Genomic DNA, 22,576 nt, shown 5'->3' on the forward strand with positions numbered 1-22,576 from the left:
GATAAGGTTTGCGAATTAAAATATCGTAATAAAATCACCTGGCGACAGAAGCCACAACTTACTATAACGACACCCCCCACCTCCCCTCCCATGGTTAAGACACTCCTCTCATAATAACCTTTGGAGTCCAATAACTCCTAACAAGGGAGACTTGGCCCTAGCCAAAGACGAGACGCAACTGCGGCGGCGCCGGACAGTGTGACACCCACCGTATACAAGGTGAATCCGGTCATCTTGCACCTCCTCAACCAAGGACCAAGACTCGGACTTCCTTTTTTTTCTGCAAGTGACTGATGCCATTCACACGTTCTCGATGGTGCAGTGGTTCCGTTCGTAAATTCAGTGATCCGAGATCGAACCCCACTCAGTGCTGAAAAAAAATCCAGCACAAGGCGTTAGAGGTGTGTGTGTGTGTGTGTGTGTGTGTGTGTGTGTGTGTGTCTTTAAAGGTCACAGTAATACCCATAGATCGAGCCAAATGAGCTCTGAGCTCTCATCCGAAAGAGTAATAGCTCTCGATCACGAACCCAACACGTGATCCAAGACCGTAGTGAATCATTCACGAGGTCGTAGTCCTCGTAAGGAAGGGTCATCCGAATTGAAGAGGAAGAATCATGTGAATCTCGCTGTAGCCGAAGAACGGACTCGTACGAGCCGCAAGCGGCAATGACCAGTGGTTGCGGCACGCACTGCGGTCCTGCGGCGGGGAGGGGGGGCGGAGAAGGCGGGGCCAGAGGAGAGGAGTATGGGTTGTGGGTGGGGGCCAATATTATGTAATTTAATGACAGAAACTGTAAGTAACGTCATCGGGTCAAGGGGTGACTATAGAATATGCGGGTGGCGTCTAACGGACGCCGAATTTATTTATTTGTTTTTGTTTTATTTATTTATTTATTGTCAAATGTTTAGAATTATGGACGAACAGACTCCCTTTTGCTGTTGATATTATGTATGCGACTTTTTTTTTTATCTAAATTTGTATTTGTTTTAGTCACGACTGGTGAAAACGCACACAGGCGAGTACAACACGTGATACAAGACCGTGATGAATTGCACACACACACACACACACACACACACACACACACACACACACACACACACACACACACACACACACACACACACACACACACACACACACACACACACACACACACACACACACACGACACGAGACGTATCAAGGAAAACAGGCTTCTGGGCAGAACTAGATCGATTGCAACAAGAGAAAGCGGGATGACATAATAGATTTACAATTTGCTGGATAGAAGAGAAGAATCGATAATTAATTAATGGATCACGAATCATGGCTAATCCTCGTTAACCTTGTTAAAACGTCAGTGTTAATTACCTCTTGGGGATTGGGGGGATGATGATGATGATGAGGAGGAGTACAATCCTTCGTCATTACCTCCCTACCCCTTCTCCCCTTCCCTCCCCCTTTTCCCCTTCCCTCCCCCTTCACCCTTCCTTCTCCCTCCATTCCTACTCCCTTCCCACTTCTCCCTTCCCTCTCCCTCCTCCTTCCCCTTCCTCCCTCCCCCTCCCCCCTCTCCCTTTCTCCCTCCATTCCTACTCCCTTCCTACTCCCTTCCTACTTCTCCTTTCCCTCTCCCTTCTCCCTCCTCCTTCCCCTTCCTCCCCCCTCCCCCTTTTCCCTCCATCCCCTTCCCCCCTACCTCCCCCATCTCCCTCCCTCTTCCTCCACCCTTATCCCTCCCTCACCCTTTTCCCTCCCTTCCATTTTCCCTCCTTCCCCTTCTCCCTCTCTCGCCCTTCTCCCTCCCCCTTCTCCTTCCCTCCCCTTCTCCCTCCTTCCCCCTTCTCCCTCCTTTCCCTTCTCCCTCCCCCTTTCTCACTCCTCCTTCTCCCTCCTTCCCCCCTTCTCCCTCCCTCCAACTTCTTCCTCCCTCCCCCTTCTCTCTCCCTCCAACTTCTCCCTCCCTCTTCCTCTCGCCCCTTCACCCTCCCTCAACCTTTTCCCTCCTTCCCCTTTTCCCCCTCCCTCCCATTTTCCCTCCCTTCCCCTTCTTCCCTCCCTTCCCCTTCTTCCTCCCACTTTCTCCCTCCCTCTCCTTCCCCCTCCCTCTCCTCCCTCCCGTTCTCCCTCCCTTCCCCTCTTCCCTCTCTTCCCCCTTTTCCCTCCCTTCCCTTTTTCCCTCCCTTCCCATTTACCCCCTTCTCCCTACCCCCTTCCTCCCCCTTCTGCATCCCTCCCTCTTCTTTTGCCCTCCCCCTTTTCCTTCGCCCTTTTCCCTCTCCCTTTTCCCTCTCCCTCCCTCTTCCCTTCTCCCTTTCCACTTTTCCCTTCCCAGTTCTCCCTCCTCCCTCCCCTTCCCTTCCCTTCCCTTCCCTTCCCTTTCTCCTTACAACCTTCCCCTCTCTCAGTGCGGGTGTGTGTGTGTGTCAGTGTATTTGTATCGTGTGTGTGCGCGCACCTGCGTTTTTGTGTATATGTTTGTGCCTGTGTGGAAGTGTGCGTGCGAATGTTTTTGTACGCGCATTGGTGTGTGTGTGTGTCAGCGTGTTTGTATTGTGTGTGTGCACGTGTTTGCGTGCGCCTCTGTGTTTGTGTGTATATGCCTGTGCCTGTGTGTGCTCTAAAAAAGCGTAGACTCAGAGGTGACTTGATACAGGTCTTTAAAATTCTAAAGGGAATTGACAACATCAAAAGTGACCAAATTTTTACATTGAATGAGAATCAGACAAGAAACAATGGTCTCAAACTGTCCGGAAATAGATTCAATTTGGAAGTAGGTAGAAACAACTTTGCCAACCGTGTAGTTAATGAATGGAATAAACTTCCTGCACAGGTAGTGCAATGTAGTTCAGTTCGAAGCTTTAAGAATCATTTAGATAAATACCTAAGTAAGATGCTGTAATGATTATAATTTATCTTATATTATTTGTTTTTGTTTTGTTATCATTTGTCTGTCTGATTTTTATTTATTATTAGTTATATGTCAATTTATTATTATTTACTATTTGCCTCTTTGTTTATTATTTAACTATACCTATGCATTTATTTATGTATTTTATTTGTTATTTACATTATCATAGTTTTTATTTATTATTTTATCATTAATATGATTTTTTTTTCCGCATCCGACCTGGATATGGATCAGGGGGTCTCCTGTCGGCGTGCTCCGCCTTTGTGATCCTTTGTATGCGAGTGTATTTGTGCGCGCATTGGTGTGTGTGTGTGTGTGTGTGTGTGTGTGTGTGTGTGTGTGTGTGTGTGTGTGTGTGTTTTGTGTGTGTGTGTGTGTGCTGAGAGGATGCAAAATATCTGAATGAAATAATCTGGCGCCAGGCGAAATCGAGACAAAAACAAAATAATCACCGGGAACGGAAGTTGATCATGGTTCTGGCGCCGGTGGGGCTGTGTGTGTGTGTTTGTGTCTGCGGCAGTCGTCCGGGTCCGGAGGTGGGGGGGGAAGGGTAGAGTCTAATCGGGGCCAAGGTCACGGCTGGCACAACCCTGTAGCCCCCCTCCCCCCCACCCCATACCCAGGCCCGAGCGGACCGGATCGAAGTGTGTTAGGGGAGGGGTGAGGATGGGGGGAGGGGAGGGGGGAGGATGGGGGAAGGGGGTATGGGGTAGGGAAGAGGATAGGAGTGGAGGGAAGGGAAGAGGATGGGAGTGGAGGGCAGAGGATAGGAGTGGAGGGCAGAGGATAGGAGTGGAGGGCAGAGGATAGGAGTGGAGGGCAGAGGATGGGAGTGGAGGGCAGAGGATAGGAGTGAAGGGCAGAGGATAGGAGTGGAGGGCAGAGGATAGGAGTGGAGGGCAGAGGATAGGAGTGGAGGGCAGAGGATAGGAGTGGAGGGCAGAGGATGGGAGTGGAGGGCAGAGGATAGGAGTGGAGGGCAGAGGATAGGAGTGGAGGGCAGAGGATAGGAGTGGAGGGCAGAGGATAGGAGTGGAGGGCAGAGGATGGGAGTGGAGGGCAGAGGATAGGAGTGGAGGGCAGAGGATGGGAGTGGAGGGGAGAGGATAGGAGAGGAGGGGAGAGCCTTTTAGCCCTCCTTTCACCCCATCAATGTTTTTATTTATTCTGCCTTTACTTACTTGTTTATTTTGCGTGTGCGCGCGTGGGCATGCGCTTGTTATATGTGGGTAGGAGGTCTGTAATGCCGCAGAACACCATAGACGATTTTATTCAGTTAAAGAAGAAGGGAACAGGTCGGAAGGAAAGGGGGTAAGGGAAAAGGTGTCCCGATTCTGACTCCCTCTATACCCCTCCCCCACCCACCCACCCTCTCTCTCTCTCTCTCTCTCTCTCTCTCTCTCTCTCTCTCTCTCTCTCTCTCTCTCTCTCGGTTAAGTAAGATCGTGTGTCTTGAGGTCGGATGACGTCACCTAGACGTCCACGTGGTTATGGCTAACCATTACTATATTTGTTTATTCATTTATATTATTATTAACATCTATATATCAATACGCTTGTACCTATGTGTGTCACGCAGGATCAGAACCCATTGTTATAGTTCAGTTTTTATTTGGCAGTATTCAAACGTCTATACAAGTTTAATCATAGGTTACATGATAATCAAACGTCTATAAAAGTTTATTGTGACATGACATAAACGATTAAAAAAAATTGGTTTGCCTTCATGATTGACTTCACGAGAAAGAGAGACGACTCGAGAGTCCGCTGCGCATTCCGCGCTTCCAACTGGTAACGTGTGACGTCATGTCGCGATGCTTTCTGAGCTCCTGACAGAACCTCACGAAAATAAGTAGATAAATAAATAAACAATATTCAAACGTCTATACAAGTTTAACCATAGGTTACATGAAAATGATCAAACGTCTATAAAAGTTTATTGTGACATCACATAAACGATCCAAAAAACATTATTGCCTTTATGATTGACCTAACGAGAATGACGACTCGAGAGTCCGCTGCGCATTCCGCGCTTCCAACGGGTTACGTGTGACGTCATGTCGTCGTTCCTAGAGCTCCACGGGTTCTGCTAGTTATTTTTATCGTTGTTATCGTTATTGTTTTATTTTTGACGTGTAGTTTAATTTTGTCCTCCCCCAATCATTATTGTAAAATTGTACAACCCGTTCTCCACTGCCCAACATCAATGCTATGTTTCACATATCTCCATACTCCCTCCCCTCCAACGTTGGCGTGCGTGCGCGCCCGCGCACGGAGTCCCTGACAGAATAAAATGTCCCAGGTGCTCTCCGACCCAGAAGGCTGCTAAGGCCCAAAGGGTAGCGACATAGTGATTAAAATCGCCTGGCGACAGTCAGGTCAAGCTAGGTCATTGAGGATGGTTGGCTATCGAAGGGCACCAAGACGTGTGACCCTCCCACCCCCACCCCCCAACTCCCTAGAAGGTGGAGGGAGGGAAGGGGTGGACGCCCACTCCTTCCATTTCGTGACCATCGTCCTTCCGTCTACAGGAACTGTCGCAGTTGGACCAAAGGAGGGAGGAGGAGAGGAGGGAGAAGGAGAAGGGAAGAGGAGTGGAAGGAGGAGGAGAGGGGAAGAGGAGTGGGAGGAGGAGGAAGGGGAGAGGAGAGGGGGAAGAGGAGGGGAAGAGGAGGGGAGAGGGAGGTGGAGGAGGAGGAGAGATGAAGAGAAGGGGGAGAGGGGTGGAGGAGAATGAGAAGAGAAGAAACAGGAGTAGAAGAGGGAAGGAGGAGAAAAAGAGAGGAAAATAAGTAAAAGAGGGAGAAGAAAAGAGGAAAGAGTCGGAGAAGAGAGAGAGGAGAGGAGGGAGGAAAGAGGAGTAGTAGCAGAAGAGGGAGGAGATGTGGGAGTAGGAGAACATAACATAAGAACATAAGAATGAAGGAGACTGCAAGAGACCATAAGGCCTACACTAGGCATCTCCGTGGAAGATGAGTATAAGGAAGAGGGAAGAAAGGAGAAGGGGAAAGAGGGAAGGAAAGGCGCGAAAGCTAAGAACAGCAACAAAAGCAACAACAACAACAAGGCAACAACGAAACCATAACAACAAAATAACAACAACAATAACAATCAATCAATCAATCAAAAGTTACTTGTCAAAGCAAGAAGCCGCATCAAGGTACATTCCCAACACCTCCCTCACTCCGCCCCCTCCCTCACTCCCCCCTTCCTACCCTCTCACCCACTCCCCCCTTCACTCCCCCCTTCCTGACCTCTCACTCACCCCCCCCCTCACTCACTCCCCTGTGATATACGAAAAAATTTCAGTGTAGTCGTCATCGTCGTCGTCTTCGTCGTCCAATCTCCCATCATAGATTTCTGCTTCCTTCATCCCCCCCTTCCCCTCCCCCTCCCTCCTCCCCTCCCCCCTCCCCCGAGTATTTTCAATGACTCTCCAGTGGCTGCAGTTATTGATTGGTGGGGGGGGAAGGGAGGAAAGGAGAAGGGGGAAATGACTTGCATGCGTCATGCTTAGTAACACCCTCCATCCCCACCCCCCCTGGGTCAAGTTGTAAAAACGCTGACGTGGTTGGTTTTGCGATTTTGTAAAAAAAAAAAAAAAAAAAATGTGGTGCGCATGCTGACGTATGATGAGATGCATTTCCTTCCCCCCCCCCTCTATCCTCTCTTTCTTTTATTTATTTCCACATTTGTTATATTTGGACAGGAACTGAACAAGACCCTTAATAAGTCTGTTAAGGGAGAGTTCGGTCTTTCAACGAGACTTCTGATCCTCGTTTCACACGTATCGACTCTTCGCCGTGCGCCGTCCACGACACGACGTCGTGGTCTCAAATACCCATGGGTGTCTATCGACGCTTTCATCCGTGGTCATGACCTATGAAAACGTACATAGACAACTTTGGTTATTTGAGAGTACGAAATCGTGTCGTGGACGGCGCACGGCGAAAAGTCGATACGTGTGAAACGAGCCTTAGAGCACAATCAGAACGTAACCAAGAGCAAGAGCTTATTCTCAGGAATGAGAGAAATGTGTGAGTAGGGTGTTTTATATATATATATTTATATATATATATATATATATATATATATATATATATATATATATATATATATCACGGTAAAACCACGGTTGGAGTAGAAAAGACTGGAAACGGGGAATCTATATATTTCGATTGCAAACTGCAATCCTCTTCAGTTGCTACTGAAGAGGATTGCAGTTTGCAATCGAAATATATAGATTCCCCGTTTCCAGTCTTTTCTACTCCAACAGTGGTTTTACCGCGATTGACAAATGTGTGATTACATTTTTCACCTGTAATATATATATATATATGTATATATATTATATATATATATTATATATATATATATATATATATATACACATACACACATATGAAATGAATCGCTAGTGACAGTGCATATCATTACAAATATTCCGGTAAAGCATTGGCCTGGCGTGAAGCGAGGCCTCCATTCGAACCCCTAGGCGACTGTCGGAAATTATTTTTTAATATATATATATATATATATATATATATATATATTATATATATATATATATATATATAATATATATACACGCACGCACACACACACACACACACACACACACACACACACACACACACACACACACACACACACACACGTCTTCCCCCTTATAAGGGAGGTAGCCAAGTCAAATGCATGCCCCCACTCCCACCCATTTCTCTCCCCTCCACCACCCTTTCCCCCCTCTCATCTTAGCTCCTCGTGGATGACGGGTCATCCCTGCATCCCACCCTCTGCCCGGGTCTGAAGCAGTGTAGCAAGACACAATACATCCAAAACTAAGCGAGATATAAAGCCTTGTAATTGTTTACACGGGGTTAGTTTAGTAGCCGCAAGTGCTTGCTGCAAGTCATCCGGCAAGTAAGTGTTCACACTAGGATAGTTTGGAGGCAAGTTTCGACTTTCAGGTTTGGAGGCAAGTTTCAACTTTCAAGTCAACTTTACGTTGACATGGGGCAAGTAGAGGGCTAGTTTACAAGTCGCTAGCAGCACTAGCGGCTACTACAACATGGGCTTAACTGGGCCCATGCTGCCCAGGGTCTGCACGCACTGTGAATACTATTCTGGTTCTGCCGAGGACGGAATAAGCAAATGCGGCCACGTAATTACGTGTAATGGGGTCGCCGCGTTGGCTGGTGGCAGTAGTTACGTCTAATTGAGTGCACACAACTCCGCGTTGATCTTCTACGCTTTTGTTTACTTTTGTCCAGTCATCCTACTTCGGCTACATTCATATGTTCTTATGTACAACGAATGGAATATACTTAGTAACCATACAGTGAGCTCTGAAACTATCGGTTGTTTTAAGAAACGGTTAGATAATTTAATGGATGGGGATGACAGGTGGTAAAGGACATGGAACTGCCTAGTGTAGGCCTTATGGTCTCTTGCAGCCTCCTTCGTTCTTATGTACCACGGTGACGACGGCTACCACCACTACTAATGCCACCACCTCATCAAAGTGAGAATCTCGGCTGCAGACTTCTCGTGTCCGCTCGAGTCGTCTTGGTGGGTCAGATCCAGAGGCGACTGGGGGCAGAATTACGAAGGAGCGCGCTTTCCCGGCGAACCAACGCCGTTGAGTCTTGGAGTCCGGTAGACTCCGTCGTCGAAGAGGACGACATCGAAGAAGAAGATATCGGAAGCGCCCTTAGATGGGCGAGGGCGTTTCCAGCCGAGGCAGCGGGTGGGGAATGGGCATCCCCCCCGCCTAAGTCCTCGAGGACTTCTTTCTTCCAGTGAGCGCAGGACCTCCTCCCAGTCTGAGGACGTGACTGGAGAGGTCCCTGGAGGATTCGGATTACGACCAGATTCTCCAGAACGTTCGATGGGGAATTTCTCTCTCTTTCTGTCTGCCTTTCTCTCCATGCCTGTCGTTCTCTCTCGCTCGCTCTCTCTCTATCTCTAACTCTCTCTCCGTCTCTGTCTTTCTTTCTCTCTTTCTCTCTCGTCTGACAGCCCGTAGCCGGCGCGGTGTCTGGACGACGCTTTTCTTCGTCTTCTTTCTCTCTTTCTTCTTTCTTTCCCCGGAGAGCGGCTGGAGATTCTCACACATCCTCATGATCGGGCTACGAAACTGGGCAAATTCGGGCTCGAAGAAGACATATATAAGGGCTGTGATTTAGCAGAATGGGCTCTTTGATAAAAAAAAAACGGGCTATTATCCACAAATGGGCTTCAGAACTGAATTAATTTGGGCTCAAAGAAGACAAGTGCAAGAAGGGCTTTTGTTTCGTAAAATGGGCTTTTTCCTAAGAAAATGAGCTTTTACTGTCCATCGTCAACTGGACTTCGGAACTGGGCTAATTCCGACTAAAAGACTACATACGAAAGCTTATTTTCCATAAAATGGGCTTTTTCCTCAGAAAATGGGCTTTACATCATAAAATGGGCTCTTTCTTAAAAAAACGGGCTTTCTTCAGAAAATGGGCTTTTACTGTCCATCGTGAACTGGACTTCGGAACCGGGCTAATTCCGACTCACAGACTACATACGAGGGCTTATTTTCCATAAAATGGTATTTTTCCACAGAAAATGGGCTTTACATCATGAAATGGACTTTCTTAAAAAAAAATGGGCTTTCTTCAGAAAATGGGCTATTATTACGTGAAATGGGCTCTGAATTGAGGGCTATTGAAAGAGCCAAATGATCTGGTCGATGCAGTGGCATCCCCTCAGCTGAATGAAATCGTATGAAGCTATAGTGATGTGTTCATTCGTGTCTTCACTTGGAATCCATTCTTATGCATTGATATCAAAACATACTATTCCCGAAGAACGTCAATGCTTCCATGATCAAATCCGAATTCTCTGTATTTATCATAATATCGTCTCTCATTCTTTAAATGTTAAGACATCAATTCTTCCATGATTAATTCTGAATTATCTATTTTCATTATGTCTTTCATATTTTAAATGTTTAGACATACAATTCCCGAAGAGCAACTATTCTCCCACGATCAATTCTGAATTCTCTGTAGTTATAATAATATCGACTTTCGTGCTTGAAATGTTGATCCAATTCTTCACGACGCCAGCAGAAATTAAATTAAATGAACTGAATTTTTCATTTTTTTTTTTTTTTTTATTATTTTTTTTTTTTTTTTTTTTTTTTTTTTTTTTTTTTTTGCGAAATAGTTCGGTCATGTCGGTGTATAAGGCAGGATAGGTGTCCTCCATGCACAAAACGTGTTTTTTTTTTTGTTTTTTTTTTCTATCGCGTAGCAACCAGAGTACATGGCTTTGTCGTTATTTATGTAGATGGACTAAAATTAGGATATTCAAAGTCACTTGTGCTCCCTGTCTTGCCGTACGGCTGTGAAACATGGACACTGTACACTGAATGTTGACTTGAAGAGGCCTCTCGATGTCTTTGGTACCAAGTGCCTTCGGAGAATCATGGGCCATCACTGGAGCGACTTCGTATCAAACCAGAGACTATGCTGAGAGCTCAGTCTAGGCCAGTTTCCTTCAACGCAATCTGTGAACGTCAGCTCCGGCTGTATGGGCATCATGTGGCCTCGAGTTTCCCTGATGTTGATCCTATTCAGCGTTGTCTCCACAAAAGACAACACTCGATGGAGGAGACGAAGAAGGGGAGAGACGCCCACTGAGTTCATGGCTAGGGCAAGTCGATCGAACCTGTCGAGATTTGTTTGGAGTTGTGGGAAGGGAGGGCGTCTGCATGGGAGATTGCCTGGAGAGACCGCCTGGCGATTGGCGCCGGCGTAGGAGCGAAGCAACGCCCCCAGTTGTTATTGATGATGATAATTATTCTGTTAGTCGTTTTCTTCTTCTCCTTCTCCCTTTCCTTCTCCTCCTCCTCCTCCTAAGAATCTTCTGCTTCCTCTTTTCCTTCTTCTGCTGCCTCTTCTTTTCCTTCTTCTGTTGCTTCTTCTTCTTCTTCTTTTCCTTCTTCTTCTTTTCCTTCTTCTTCTTCTTCTTCTTCTTCTTCTTCTTCTTCTTCTTCTTCTTCTTCTTCTTCTTCTTCTTCTTCTTCTTCTTCTTCTTCTTCTTCTTCTTCTTCTTCTTCTTCTTCTTCTTCTTCTTCTTCTTCTTCTTCTTCTTCTTCTTCTCCTCCTCCTCCTTCTCCTCCTTCTTCTCCTCCTCCTCCTTCTCCTCCTTCTTCTCCTCCTCCTCCTTCTCCTCCTCCTCCTCCTCCTCCTCCTTCTCCTCCTTCTTCTCCTCCTCCTCCTTCTCCTCCTTCTTCTCCTTCTCCTCCTCCTTCTTCTCCTTCTCCTCCTCCTTCTCCTCCTCCTTCTCCTCCTCCTCCTCCTCCTCCTCCTCCTCCTCCTCCTCCTCCTTCTTCACTACCAATTAGAGATTAATCTTTGCCAGCCGAGCCAGACTCCCCTTCCAATCCCCTCTATCTTGTAGAGTCTGGTTTCTTCAAAGTTCTCCCAGTCCCTGGGAAGCTAGCTGTATTTCTCCAGCGTCTCTCAATCTTCTCCTTAGTCTTCCTCTGGGATTCCTTTTGGTGTCCAATTCCATCTTCTCTTCGCTTTCCTTCCCTCATCCATTACTTCAATATACCCCCAAGCGCCTCTACGATACATCTATTTTTCCAAGTATTAGCGAGCCTCCTGTGCCTTTTCTTATTCTATCATTTCTGATTCAGTTTCTCTTAGTTAATTTTTTTTTCCTGTTATCAGTCTCAAAAATTTAATCTTGCCTCTGTACCCTTTTTTTTCTATAGACGTCTATTCTTACATTTCTTTGTTTTCTTTTGTTTCAAAGGAAGGTCTTGGATGAAATAGAGCGGGGAATACGCGAGAGAAAAATAGGGGTCAGTGCCAAATGTCGACACTTTGAAACGGATGTCGACATTTTGAATCGTGGTCGCCTGGAAAGGGCGCGCTAGGAGTCGGAATAGCTTTTTGCCACATTTACATTGTTTCCCAAAAGTCGTTTCTTCAACATTGTTTCGAAACGAAGTCGCCCGTGGAGTTCGATAGATACGAGGGCGACTTTTTTTTATATCCTGAAAGTTGGTGGAGGGAAACGAACGAGAAAAGAAATCGCCAAATGTTCTCATGAAACAGGTTGGACAAAGAAAAGATACAATACTTTGCATAACGTTCGTTGTGATGTGCCAATATTTTTAAAATTGTCGTCAGCATCACTGTCATCAGTTCTGCCATTTTAAGGAATTTTAAGGGCATTTTGAAAGGAAAAATTTAAATCCAGAATCAAAATAAACTCGAAGCATGAGGATTTTTCCTATCGTAAGCAGGTCGATTTCATTCAGCTGAACAGACCATGGAGGTGTGTAAGGCAAGGTGAACAGATTTAACATAATTTTTGCAAAATTTAACATGTTAACCTATAGAATAATACTGTATTCAAATATATATATATATATATATATATATATATATATATATATATATATATATATATAACAGAAACCGAACGAGGAACAAAAGGTTTGGCATTATTTTTTGCCAATCTAGCATAAACTCAGCTGATGTCTAGCATATTCCTGCTTGAGAAATCTGGTCAATCTGGTATAAGGCTTCCGCAGTTTGAGGACACAAGCCAAGGTGCCCCTCTTCTTCTTCTTCTTCTTATTCTTTTTATTCTTCTCTTCCTCCTCCTCCTTCTCCTGACTACAACCTTGAGGCGGTCCGGACCGCATGACACATTGGCTATCCCGCTCCGATAGTGTCTATATATATCGACTTTTTTTTTTTTTTTTTTTTTTTTTTTTTTCTCACTTAGGTCCAGGTGACGGTGGTTCGAACCACGCCGCCAGCGAGTTGGACCAAGGGTATTGTTCATTACATTCCACGTTACATATTCCCAACTAGCCGAACGGGCTAGAGCGTCGCTACTTGCGGCGGAGGTAAGAGTAATGGCGGGTTGGACCAAGGGCATGGTTCATTACATCCCACGCTATAAAGTCCTTTGTGAGGGGCACCCTCCTGGCCTCTTGATAGGGGGAAGTTCGTGACGTTAAACCTAATCCTTAGTAACTGGATAATGACCTTTGAATTCGGATTTTCATCCGCTCGGATATCTATCCGCTGTGGTGACCCCCTTCTCTGTGGCGATGGATGAGTGGATGCATGGATGGATAGTTGGATGGAGCTTTTGAATCGCTCGTTTGTTTTGAGCCGTCATTTATTTCGGGAAAAGGTTATTTTGATTCAGCCGGTCCTCGCGCTGTCGGGTCGAGTCGGGTCAAGTCGGGTCGGGTTGAGTCGGTTCAGTTCGAGTCGGGTCAAGTCGGGTCGGGTCAATTCGAGTCGAGTCGAGTCGGGTTGGGTTGGGTCGGGTCGGGTCAGTTCGAGTCGAGTCGGGTCAAGTCGGGTCGAATCGGGTCATGTTCTTTCAACCACGCAAGGGTTTTCTCCAAAAGGGATGGAGATAATAGAGGGAGACAATAGAGGATGGGGAGACAAGGAGGGGGTGGGTGGGGCTAAGAGTGAGGGAGAGACGGGGGAGAAGAGAGGGAGAAAATGGAGGAGGGAAGAAGACGAGGGAGAGAGTTGGGGGGGGGGGAGGTTAGCAGAACGGAGGTCCATTTGAAGAAAATATCAATTCCTGAAAGCGTGCTACGTGACTCTGGTCCGTGGGTGTGTGACTGAAGTCCCTGAAATGGTGATTGCATAAAACTAAGGAAGAGAGAGAGAGAGGAGGAGGAGGAGGAGGAAATTCCAGAACCCAGGATGGCCTTGTGGAGAGGAAGTATGGTCAGTTCCTCCCGCACGGAATCGACAAGGGTCGATTTCAAAGGTCGGTTGTATAACGAAAGTTTTCGCGGTTTTTGGGGGTCCTTGGCGGGTGCGGCGGCGGCGGCTACAGCCGCCGCCGCCGCCGCTGCCGCCGTGGTCAGTCACGACCGCAGCCTGACGTGACGGACCTTAGACGTGACGTGACACAGGACGTGAAATGACAATGTCATTATTATATCCGTTTTATGTCTTGTGTTCGTGTTATGAACACCTCCGTGATAGGTGTGGCCGTCATAGTGCAGGCAAGGTCATCATATTAAGACATCTGGGCAGGACTCGTAGTAATAGATTGGACAAATTTAGATTTAAGAAGAAAATAGGCAAGAATTGGTTTACTAATAGTGTGGTCAACGAATGGAATAGACTTAGTATCCATTTAACAAGCGCTGAAACAATTAGTTTTTTTAAGAAAAGATGAGATAATTTTATGGATAGAGATGACAGGTGGTAAGGGACATGGAACTGCCTAGTGTAGGCCTTATGGTCTCCTTCAGTCTTCTCCATTCTTATGTTCTTGTGTCGCCGTTGTTAACTTGTTGAGACCGGGGGACAAGAACACAATCGACGCCTGGCGAACACCTGAATAAGATTAGTGAAGGGGCCACATGATGAATGTTCTTCTTCTTCTTCTTCTTCTTCTTCTTCATCTCCTTCTTCTTCTTCATCTCCTTCTTCTTCTTCTTCTTCATCTCCTTCTTCTTCTTCATCATCTCCTTCTTCTTCATCTCCTTCTTCTTCTTCATCTCCTTCTTCTTCTTCATCTCCTTCTTCTTCATCTCCTTCTTCATCATCATCTCCTTCTTCTTCTTCTTCATCATCTCCTTCTTCTTCTTCTTCATCATCATCTCCTTCTTCTTCTTCTTCATCATCTCCTTCTTCTTCTTCTTCATCATCTCCTTCTTCTTCTTCTTCATCATCTCCTTCTTCTTCTTCTTCTTCATCTCCTTCTTCTTCTTCATCATCTCCTTCTTCTTCTTCATCATCTCCTTCTTCTTCTTCATCATCTCCTTCTTCTTCTTCATCATCTCCTTCTTCTTCTTCATCATCTCCTTCTCCTTTTCTCCTCCTCCTCCTCCTCCTCCTCTTTTTCTGCGAACGTAGTCTTGCATCAAGTCTTGCACCACCAGAGAGCCTCGAGTGTGGCCTCGGAGGATCAGATGTTTGCTCGCCACAGCAGCAGCAGCAGCTGGGCTTTCCCATTAGCCAGGTGTTCTTGACCCCTCGTCGCCACCGGTGTGGGGGGGAGGGGGGTCCCCGGGTGGAGGGGGTGGAGGTGGAGGAGTGGCGGCGACACAGTGACGCTCTGAGGGGCAGTAGTGGACGGAGATGAGAATAAGAGAGGAAAGTGACGAGGCTGGCGACGCGGTGCCCAGGATGTGACCGCTTGTCCTCCTTCTGTCTGTCTCTCGTGCCTGATGACTATAAATGACGCTCCACCTGGACGGGAGGCCGGACGAGGTGTGGCACTCCTACGCCTCCTCCTCCTCCACTCCCCTCCCCGTCCCCTCCACTCAGGGATGCCACTTTGTGGGAATGTTCCACGAATTTGTGGGAGAAATTTGAAGAATTATAAGTTGCAATGAACTTGTTTGTGTATGTAATAATTCCTTCTTTTTGCGGGGAAAAAATATCATTTGTGGGAACTGGTATAGATCACAGTGGCACACTGCCTCCAGTCCCCTCCTTTACCTCCTGCCCTCCTTATGAGGCACCAGAGGGAAAAGAGAAACAGCAACGACGAACGGTTCTGTCCTAGGGCGGGGGATTTTTTTTTTTTTTTTTTTTTTTTTTTTTTTTGAGGGGGGGGAGTGAAATGTCACTCCCACGGACTTTGAGCCCGTATGGAGGGGAGTTATCGCATCCAAAAAGTGGAGTCATGGAGTTGGTAAGTGGAGTTTTTAAAGAGGATAGCGGAATGGAGACGTCTTTCTCCCGTGACGTCACACCCAGAGCTCACCTTAAAAAAAATAACTCCTAAATCTCCATCTTCTTTTTTATGACCATTGGTAACCGCAAGCTGCGCTGGGAGGGGGAGCGGGGCCTCACGAGGTTAACAGAAGGGGCCCAAAGTCGTAAATAGGCCTGTAATTCTACTCTGTTAGCACGCGAGAATTGTATCAAATATTTGACTGATTTTGGCACGCGTGCTTACAAAGGTTGCCCAGTCGAGATTTGTTTGAATGGTAACTGCCTGATTCGGGGGAGCCAGGCTACGTAGGGTTAGGTAAGGTTAGGTTAGGCTAGGTAAAATCGTTAGGGTAGGTAAGGATAGGTGAGGTTAGGTAAGATTAGATAAGGTAAGATTGTTGGGTTAGGTAAGGTTAAGTTAGATGGAGTTAGGTAAGATTATGTTAGGTAAAGTTAGGTTACATAGTGTTTGGTGATGTAAAGTTAGGTTAGATAAAGTTAGGGTAGGCAAGGTTAGGTTAGATAAGGTTGGGTTAGTTGAGCCTAGTTGAGGTTAGGCAAGGCTAGGTTAGTTAAGGTTAGGATAATTCAACTAAGGATAACTTTGGTAAAGATTAGGTTTAGTCACAAATAAGATATTAAAGATAGATTACGTAAAATTATAATGAATCCATATATAGTTGTTTCAGTATTATTCACACCAAAGTGGAAAAACTAAATAAAATTAATATCACACAGTAGGAGGAGGAGGGAAAAGAGGAGGCGGAGGAAGAAGAGGAGGAGGAGGAGGAGGAGGAGGAGGAGGAAAAAGAGGAGGCGGAGGAAGAAGAGGAGGATACTCCACCTTGTCCTGTTTGCCGAGCGGACCGGCCCCAATTATTATACCCTGTTAGTGTGTGTGCGTTTGAGCGTGTATTTATATATATATATATATATATATATATATATATATATATATATTATATATATATATATATATATAATTATATATATATATATATATATATATATATATATATATATTATATATATATATATAATATATATATATATATATATTATATATATATATATATATATATATATATATTATATATATATATATATATATATATATATATATATATATATATATATATATATATGTATAATATAATACATTTATCAACTACAATTCACTTTAATTCTAAGCCATCAACATCAAGAAACTCGAGGAGGCATACATGCAGAAATTGAAACGTGGTATGCCCCCTCGAGTTTCTCGATGTTGATGGCTTAGAAATAAAGTGAATTATTGTTGATAAATGTAAATCTGTTCACTGGGACCCATTCAGTGTTGTATATATATATATATATATATATATATAGATTACTATATATATCTATATATATATATATATATGTATATATATATATATATATATATATATATATATATATATATATACATATATAAATATATGTATACATATGTATATATGTATATACAAATATATATATATACATATATGTATATACATATATATATATATATATATATATATATATATATATATATATATATACACACACACACAATAAAGTCAAATGTCAAGATCATGTTCCCGGAGCTTTGTTCAAACTTTGGGGCAAATTAGATTCGACAATATGAAATAATTTTCAGTGAAATCCCAGTATGATATTAAATCCATTGTCAAGAAAAGGAGCCAATCAAAGTTATTATATTACTTGTGGGCTCGCCAAATGCAAGGTCTGACCAGGTCTACGAGTCTCAAAAGCGAGTTTGTTTAACTGTCTGCTGCTGCTGCAACTAACGAGAACAGAATGGCCCCAAAATGGCGGCGCGTCCTGAGTTGTCGGAAATCTTGTTACACAGTTTATCACGTCACATTAAGCATGTTACCCCTTTCACAAAATGTTGTCAACATTGATATATATGTATGGCTGAAATAAATCAATTATTTTCATTTATCTATTCAGCAGAGGGCTTGTGATCCAATTATGTTATGTATGATTGTAGGTTAAAGTTAAGGGATAGCGAGCAAAAAGTCAGGTAGAAAGTAAGCTCTGAGCCTTGATGAGTGGCAGGGAGTACAACAGTTTCCCCCCATTACTATGTTAACCCCTTTTCCACTGTCCAAGTGGCGGATCTGTGTTTAGGCAACGTCCAGGGTCACTATGGGAAATTGGAGTGTTTAATCTTTGAAGGTAAATTTTGTAAGGTAGCCAGCCAATAGCCATACTGGCCCATATACAGTATCTACACTTGTTGCAGGCTTGCAGCATCTGACAGTGACTAAAATGGTCAATTACTTGTTTATTTTTATACTCTGTCTAATGCCTCTTTGAATAAGATAGATGCACATATGTGGAGGGATGAATAACATACTTGCACCTGTTTTTATATACTAAATACTTAATATCTGAACAAATTTGGACGAGATTAATTTTTTTTTTTTTTTTTTTTTTTCTTTTTTTTTTTTATCACAAGACTCCCGCTCAGGGGTGAAAATTTCAGAATCACTAAAGTGCAACCCGACACTCTAACTCTGGTGGACAAGAAGTTTGTGTGAATGAATGAGGTCACAGCATTACCCATAGACGGTGCCACATATGAGCACTAATCCAGCTGGCGACCTTGAGTCCATCACGTGACCCAAGGCCGTGGTGAATCACACACACACACACACACACACAGAGAGAGAGAGAGAGAGAGAGAGAGAGAGAGAGACTGCTTAGCACTGGCACAAACACAACATATCCGGAGTGGAGGACTTTCTCCGGCGGGAGGGGGAGAGGATCATCGGTTTTCGCCGTTGCTTTGGTGTCCTGATATCACTGACACCGAGGCCAACTGCTGCTGCTGCTGCTGCTTCTACGATTGTAGCTGCTACTATTTCTACTGCTATTACTACTACTACTGCTACTATTATTGCTAGTATTACTGCTACTACTGCTGTTGTTCCTACTACTACTACTACCACTTTTTCCAATTTTCAAAACTACCTCCATCCTCGTGGAACTATGTGGTGAAAGCAGTCAGGATCTGTCTCCCACAGACACAGTTCATTGGCCCTTCTTTACTGCTAATTCTACTACTACTGCTGCTGCCACATTGCAGTATGCAGTGGCATTCGAACTTGAGTTCCTTCAGAGAAGCTTTTGCCCCGTGACCTGGGACCCACCGGGCGATTTCAGTCATCTGCACTTGAGACCCTATCCGCTGGCGGACGGACCCGTTAAGGCGTCATCACACTGGGCAATTTTTCCTCCGACTGTTGGAGCAAATTTGCAGCCCGTAGCTTTCGGGAAGGAATTTGATATGCTGGAGGAAAACAATTTTCCTCCAGCGTATCAAATTGACGCTCTGTGTCACGGCGGTAAAAGGTGTTGAAGGAAAATTAGCCCAGTGGGATAACCCCCGTTAGCGGGCGAACCCGGTTAGAGGGAAGACCGGGTTAAGGGAAGCAGACAGTTAAGAGCTTTCTCGTCACGGTAGTTAAGTGGTAGCAATCAGGTGGTCATTCGCAGCTGGTTGGTTGGTTGGTTCGGTGTCCGCATTAAAGGGCGATAACACTGCTCCACTCAGCTTTTCTTTATCACTACGCGTTCAGTTTTCTACGTTACCGTCCACCTGTGCCCCCCCCCCTCTCTCTCTCTTCCTCTCTCTCTTCTCCGTCTCGTCTCTGTCTCTCTCTCCCTCTCTTCTCCGTCTCTCTTCTCTCTCTATCTCCCTCTCTCTCTCTCCCCCCTCCCTCCTTCTCTCTCTCTCTCTCTCTATCTCTTCTCCCTCTCTTTTCTATCTCTCTCCCTCTCTTCTCCGTCTCTTCCCTATCTCTCTCTCCCTCTCCTCTCTCTCCCTCTCCCTCTCTCTCTTCTCTCTCCCTCCTCCCCTTACCTCATGCGGAACACCACTGTTGATCGAGAAATTCAGCGTAGAGAACAGTTCCCTTAAATTGAAAAAAAAAATGTGGAAACTGAATCATGTGGGACATTGTTCATGGAGGAGGAGGAGGAGCGGGGTGGAGGCGGTTCTGGAGGTGGAATGGAGGTAGAGAGAAACCAGCCTCGGAAATGCTTCGGCTGCTTCCGCCACGCCCTTGTGGACTTCGAAGATCAGATCGAGAGTCGAAAGCCGTGGCTTCGAGAACCAGCCACCGCCCCGCCCCGCCCCCACCAGGAGAAGACCAAGGACGAGCCCAACAGCATTGAGGATTAAGCCCCTGTTCACACTAGCGGTTTGAACCGCGCGGAAACTGCGGCGATACCGCAACGTCAAGGGAAAACTGCGCGGTTGTCAGTGAACGCCCCCGTTGAGTTACATTGTAATTGAACCGCCGCGGTTCAAACCGCTAGTGTGAACAGGGCCTAATGCTGGGCTGCAGGGAGAGGCCTGGAGTGGCGTGTGATAATGGTGGAATTAAGTATTTATGATATAAATTTTATATATTTGAATCCCGTTCTGTTTTCTCTGGGGAAATGCACGATATATTTGCACATGTGCGTGTGTACATACATTCACGTCCACACATTACACTGCATGCACACACACGTACATGTGCGTGGGAGAGAATACGGTAGACAGGCAGACAGACTGACAGACATACAGGTAGATACAGACACATCAGCTGGTGCGCACGCATGAACGCACGCACACAAGCACACGCACACAGTTATAGAAAAGATATAAAAAATACAGTTTTCCACACGGAGTGATGGATGTCTGGAACAAATTGGACGAAACAAGAGTGTGTGCAAACACTATACAAGAATTTAAGAACAAACTAGATGTTGCGAGATACAAAGACGGGTCACCACGAGCATAGCTCCCATTCTCGTACAATACAACTAGGTAAATACACACAAACGCGTACGCACATATGCATCCACACACATACAAACGCGCACGCACATATATGCATATACACACACGAATACAAACGCGCACGCACATATATGCATATACACACACGAATACAAACGTGCACTCACATACACGAACGTAGGACGTTTGGGCCTTTGGACGTTTCATCCTCCGGAAATTGTCGAGACCGGACGTTTTTGCCCCGTTCATATATACACCGCTTTTATATTTTAGTTAGAATATCTTCACTCAAACACACATGGTAAAAAATTATTTTCATTTTATTTATCTATTATAAGTTATTTTTAACTCAGCCTTGATGTAGACAAAGATTTTGGCTTCACAAAAGAATGTTCATTTTATTTATTATTATAAGTTAGTTTTTTTATTTAATTCATAGCCTTGATATAGACAAAGATATTTTGGTTTCACAAGGGAATTTCAAGGGTATCAAACCAAAACATTGTATTCAGAATATTGAAACAGAGGTATGTTTTTACTTCAAATGGTCAGATAAAGCAAGACTTCTATCATATTCATTATAATATAGTTTGTATTTAATTCGTACCCTTGATGCAGGATTTGTTATATTGTATGACACTGTAGATGTGAAATAAAGTGTTGTAAATGAGAAGATCTCAAATTATGCCAATTTCTCCTCCAGACATCTCTGCTCAAAAGCAGGGATGCCATTTTGTGGGAAATTTCCACAAATTTGTGGGAGACATATGCTCACATGGGATATTTCGTGAGCAAATTATATGTTGCAATGAACTTATTTGTGTATATAATAATACCTTCTTTTTGTGGAAAAAAGTGGAAATCCAGATTTCCTTTTGGGAATTTTGTGGACAAAATCTCACTAATTTGTGGGAACTGGAAACACTGCTCCGAAGGGTGGACATTTTCTTCCCCACACAGAGTGAAGGACAAAAACAAGAGCGAATACAAAGGACAGCAACCAGACTGGTCCCCAGCCTGGCAGGTAAACCATATAAGGAAAGACAAAAAGCACTGGGTTTACCAACTTTGAGAGATCAAAGAGAAAGAGGTGACTTCATTACATAAGAACTTAAGAACGAAAGAGACTGCAAGAGACCTTAAGGCCTACACATGAGAGATCAGAGAGGAAGAGGTGACTCGATTACATAAGGAATGAAGGAGACTACAAGAGACCTTAAGGCCTACACATGAGAGATCAGAGAGGAAGAGGTGACTTGATTATATAAGAACTTAAGAATGAAGGAGACTGCAAGAGACCTTAAGGCCTACACAAGGCAGCTCCATGTCCATGACCACCTGTCATCCCCATCCATAAAGTTGTCTAACCTTTTTTAAAAACAACCGATAGTTTCATCACTTACTACGTGGTTACTAAGTCTATTTCCAGTATTGGGGTTGCTAAAGAGGAAAGACACATCGACGGAAGAGATTCCCTGATTAGGGATAGAAGAGGTTTAAGAGATCTTTAGAGCAAATTAAGACTAAAAACCTAAAGATGTGAATAAATAGCTTTGAAGTCAATATAGCCTAACAGAAACAGTATACAACTCCAAGCATATGTATGATATTTGAAAAATAAGGGTATATCCCAAGTTGCAAGCATATATGACCTTGAAACTAGGTTTGGCAATTGGAAAGAGAAGTCTCGGTGATTAGGTGCTAGTTTAGTAGTCCCTAGTGCTAGCGACTTGTAAACTAGCTTTCTACTTGTCCAATATCAACGGAAACTTGCCTCCAAACTATCCCAGTGTGAACACTTACTTGCCGGGTAAGTTCATTTGCAGCTAGCACTGACTGCTAATAAACTTGTTCAATGTCAACGAGGCTTTAAAGACCGAACTCTATGCGCGCGCGCGCGCGCACACACAACTCGTGGCGCAGTTGGCAGAGTTCCCGGCTGTTACTACGGCGGTCCGGGTTCGAATCCCGCCCAGGGTTGAAATAATTTCAGTATCGCTGCGCTGCGAGTTGTTACTCCGACTCTCGTGGGCGGGTGTGTGCGTGTAAGGTCACAGCATTACCCATAGATCGGTCATATATAAACCCTTGAGTTATCTTCCGGGAGGGAAATAGCTGTCGATCATGAGTCCAACACGTGATCCAAGACCATG

General features: G+C 44.7%; 1 protein-coding gene across 1 annotated transcript in view; it reads left to right on the top strand.

Moving 5' to 3' along the window:
* Positions 1-22,576, top strand: part of LOC143037583 (mannosylglucosyl-3-phosphoglycerate phosphatase) — a 113,895-nt gene that overhangs the window by 18,077 nt on the left and 73,242 nt on the right. The window lies entirely within an intron of this gene.

The sequence above is a fragment of the Oratosquilla oratoria genome, chromosome 22 (genome assembly GCF_046742065.1).
Source record: "Oratosquilla oratoria isolate Oo_2021 chromosome 22, ASM4674206v1, whole genome shotgun sequence".
NCBI classification, from domain to species: Eukaryota; Metazoa; Arthropoda; class Malacostraca; order Stomatopoda; family Squillidae; genus Oratosquilla; species Oratosquilla oratoria.